Source organism: Lactuca sativa, chromosome 5 (genome assembly GCF_002870075.4).
Source record: "Lactuca sativa cultivar Salinas chromosome 5, Lsat_Salinas_v11, whole genome shotgun sequence".
NCBI classification, from domain to species: domain Eukaryota; kingdom Viridiplantae; phylum Streptophyta; class Magnoliopsida; order Asterales; family Asteraceae; genus Lactuca; species Lactuca sativa.
This window is the reverse complement of record NC_056627.2, coordinates 156,388,890-156,393,957: the sequence shown is the minus strand read 5'-3', so window position 1 is coordinate 156,393,957 and position 5,068 is coordinate 156,388,890.

Here is a 5,068-nt window from a genome sequence, read left to right as displayed (position 1 = left end):
TTGGAGGGAAACATCAAGAAACAACAAGCTGAGCTAGAGCTAAAGCGAAAGAAGGCGGAGCTCCTAGAGAAGAAAAAGTCCATGTTTTTTATGTGGACCATAGACGTGCTTCAAAGATGTGCAATTGATGAGCCAAGCATTCTCTGGCTTGAGTCGATAATGTCCTTTGGCCTTGACAACTCCAAGGATGCACAGTTCGATATGCCAATCACTCGGAAGGCATTTATCTTCCACTGCTTCAACTCGACTGCTGCTATTCCGTCCCCAGACCCGAAGGTAGATAGCGATCTTCTGGAGTTATACTTGGAGTTTGCTCAACCCCAATACCTGACTTGGAGCTCAAAGAAAAATACCACAGTCAAGGTTATGAAGCCCTATTCAGCAGGGGAATTTATTAATGTCAAATTCAGGGTGACTCGAGGAACCGAAGGCTCAGTCTACCACTTTACCCTCGCTGATCTACCAAACCTTAATCCCCATGACTGGATACTCCTCAATAACATTCTTCTGTCGAATCCTCTGGAGTATCAGCCAATAATTGATCATGTCAAGCGTATGCTTGTTTGCTACATACATGAGGTGGCGAAGATGGACCAGGAGATTGCCTCTGCCATACACAAGTGAACAACGATCAAAACTATGGGCAGAGCTGGAAATGTCAATACCTTGATCAAGGGGAAAATCGATTCAAAGTATCACACAGTTATGTTCCTCAGAGGCGAAGGTCAAAAATGCTTGTTCGCTCTTGTTGACAAACACCTCTTCTCAACGTATTGCCTGGAGCACATCTTGGAGATCATTCAGAGGCGCGATCAGAACAGTGCTGCTGATAAGAAATTATTCACTGACATGCTGAGGTGGTACATACAGTTTAGACAGACACTTGTCGCTATAATTCCTTGTTTGTTTAAAGTAATAAAGACAGTAAAGCCTACTTAGAGGAAATAATCTCTAGCCTCATTTGACGCAAAGGGGGAGATTGTTGGGTCTATTAGATTGCGTCATGGGCTCGGTCCTTAGCCCAGTTTGATTGCCGGTATTGGGCCTGTCCAGCCGTGCATATTTTTGTACTAGGGTTTAGTATATAAGCTGCATGTATGCAGACTTAGAGGTTATCGCTTTCATTGTTTATTTTCTCCAAAAGTATTGTAAACCCTAGCTCGCCTCTACAGCGGAAGTTCTTCATCAAGCTCTGATGAGGCGTGACTTTATTTTGAATCATAAGCATACATTTGATTCTATTATGTGTTCATTCTTTTACTGTTCTTGACTTGTTCGATTTCAATATTCATACCTGTAAAAGATCTAATCGATCTAGAGTTTAATTCTCATCACTAACATTAAGTTATATTGGTTTTAATAAATAAAAAAACAATACACCATTGTTTTAACTCAAGAACTAATAATCTTTATTAACTACTTAACTTTGACAGAGATAATTCACACATAATATTGTGACAACCCGACACTTTTACACTGTACAATCGATCCATACATTTATAATTCACTTGAATTTAGCATCTTTTAGCAGAATGTTGGGTCCGCACGAGTGCTTTAGGCTTAGTATATCATGGATATGGGCCTTAAGAAGGGTTAGGAAGGGTGTTGCATCACAAAATCGAGCCAAACACACCAAGAGAGGTGTGTGCGGCCGAGTGTGCGGCCGCACACTAGAGTGTGCGGCCAGCCAGTCGCACACCCAACCGCAAACCCCCTCCAGCCTCACACCCGACCCTATATATAGTAGAGGACCCCCTTCCATTCTTATTTTCATTAACGTTAGTGTGATCTATTGAGGATTCTTAAAGTAAAGATAGAAAAAAGAATAACCATAACTTTAATATGCAAATGGGACACAATCGTAAAGATCAATATTATGCAAAAAAATTCGAGGAGGCAATATATATATATATATATATATATATATATATATATATATATATATATATATATATATATATATATATATATATATATATATATATAAGCTTTAAGAAACTCAAGATCACTCATAAATTAGACTACCTTCAATGCATTTTGAAGAATCTTAGCAACGTCAACCACCTACATCATACAACCTGCCGCAAACCTGATACAAAATGACAACTTGTTGTTGAAGGCATCCATACATATAAACGAAGTCACTGATACAAGAGGCTGTAAAGTCTAACATAAAATATCAGGTTGACCGGTTGGTACAGAATCCTGCAAAACTATAATCTTTGGCATATTAAAAAATCCATATTTACCAAGCCTTGTACTATTCGTGCGTAGATGGAGATCTTAAAAGGCATGTTAAAAAGCATATTTACATGTAGTACCCTCCATGGGGTCTAATGATATACCAAAAGACATATGGCAATGAAAGGTTGCATGTTTTTGGTAGGTTTAGTTCACTTATATCTTAAAAATGTGACATGTCAGATCGTTTCTCAACTTGTTTTCTATGTCAAAAAATGTATTACGTTTTAGGGTTCTCAACTTGTTCAGAGAATTGCGAAAAAGAATAAAGCAAACCTAAAAATTAAATGGTTCTAATTTATTAAAACCCAGATAGTGGCTGATAAGTTACAGTGTTGTTCTTACCCTTAATAGCTACAAATGGTTAGGATTTAAAGGATCTAACTTGTATATTTGATGAGCAACTATGACTATGGCCCGCAGATTAAGATCTGAAATTAGAAAGCCTGCAGCACTCCTGGTCCCAGAAGCTTCTTCTCATTTGATTTTCCAACAACCACGGGCTCAAAATCAACAAAACTTCCCTGCATTTAAATAAATATGTAGAACTACTGAAACCTAACAAATAACAATAAAAATAGGCAAATAAATAAATAGCCTACATGTATGCCATTACTCTTCAATAAAGTGCTTTTACATAAACAAGATTTCAATCTAACACGTTCAATTTTTCCGAAACAAAATATTAATTTGAAAGAATTACAATTTTAGAGATAAGAAGCAATGGTAAGAAATCTGAAAAAAACAGTTTATATCCATTATATATGAAAGGCTTGATATGAATCTATGATCAATAATGGGTTTACAACCATGAAAAATGGTATCTTAAAAGCATTTATTAAAATTTTGGACCAATATTTTATTATTATTAACTTTTTTTGAACCAGCAAATAGCGGGTAACCCGACCCGATGGATCAGAAATGCCTGGCGGGCAACCAAGAGGGGCACCACTCACCACCAAAAGGAACGAGGAAATCGAACCCACGCCAGTCCAGGAAAATCCCCCAAATGTGCTCAACCAAGAGTAGAACTCTTGATCTCACCCACTGAGGCCTATAACCCCAGGATGCATCACAACCAGCTAGGCTGGTGATCACTTGTTGGACCAAAATTTTGATTCAAATACAACTTCTAGTCATGTTATCTAGAAAGTATAAATATTATAGTAACAATAATCATACCTGGGTATAAACATCTAATTCTATTCATTTGTTCATTTGTTTGTTTACTATACATAACATCTTACTTATATTCCAAACCGTATTCATTTTTCCAAAGAAAATGTCAAGTTCATTAAACCAAAAGGTTTATGCATGTTCCAAACTTCAAAGAGGTAAACCAAATAAGCCAATTTGAATTACACACAATCGACTTGGAATTAATTATCTCAACATTGAAGATGTCAATTCCATTGAATCAAAATAGGATACATATGAGGTTACCACCTCCTTTTCTTTACAGTTACTCCCTAAACAGTTGAAACTTATATTAATTGAAATAGGCTAAGAAAAGACAGTAAACTCTTTGATTTTTTTTTGCAAGAGTAATAACAAAACCACATTTTGTCCGACGTGTGCAAGGATTTGTTGTCTAGATAATTTCCAATAAGAATAACAATAAAACTAAAATGGAGGAAATGAGTAAGATATGTAGCTTTCAATGGAATTTACTATTTATAAAATAACACTAGCTTTTAGATGATCAGTTTTCTGTCATTAATGCACTTACAACTTTTCTCGAGACCTTTTAGGCATTTCATCGAATAGGTGGTGAGCAAAAGCTGAAAATTTCCACTCACTCCAAATGGAAAGCTACATATCTTACTTCCTTCAGGGGGATTCCAAGTTACGATTTAGGAGATGGTTTTGCAATACGCTACAATCATCCATACAATCAAAAATGTTTTTGAAGATGAGTAAGCATTCTTTAGATTTAACTATCAGCAAGAAAATCAACTCAAAGAGGAGAAAATTATAACCTTCTGTCCAAGCCAATCAGAGCGCTATAAAGCCATAATCACATAGAATATTTTTCGATAGCAAGAGTTTGTTTGATTCTCGAATGATGGTACATATCGTCTATATTGTTTATAGGGTGAGGGAAAGGAGCAGGTCCTCAACAACAGTGTCTTCATCTAGGGTTTTACAGAGAGTCGATCATACTGTTGAGAGTGAAGAAGTTGTAGGTAAGAATGTGAGGGTTAATGGGGAAAGGTGAGGGGTGTTTTATAACATCCTCCTTGACAGGGAAGAAGTTGTGCCCTTTGTCCCTTTAGACCTTGGAAACAAGCATAGAAACAACCCTTGACATGTTTAAACCTTAAGAGCATCAGGAAAACACCCAAAATCACAAAGGATAAGGTGTTTATGGTCCAAGAATCTCCTTGGACCGTAAACCCTAAAAAGGGTGCTAAAGGTTGCCAAAGTGCCCTTAAGCTCTTGCCAAACCTTAGAAGCAAACATAGAACCTTCCTTCGATGTGTTAAGCACATGAAAACCACAAAAATGTCCCATATATATGTCTTTATGGTTTGGGGAGCTCCCAAAACCGCAAACACCTCTTAGGCAAGTTTTGATGCCCCAAACTCATTCCTTAAGCTTAGAAACTAGCCTAGACCTTTACCTAGAAGTGTTTAGGACTTGAAAACATCATTTGAACATAAACTCATGGGTTTACTACCATAAACCCAAAGCCAAATGGTCCAAAAACTATAAACCCTATAAAGGGGTGATATGTTGCCCTAATCACTTCCTAAGGCTAAGAATTGAAGTTAGGATGCTTCAAAATGACTTCTACGACTTCAAACCACCTAATGGTCAAAGTACC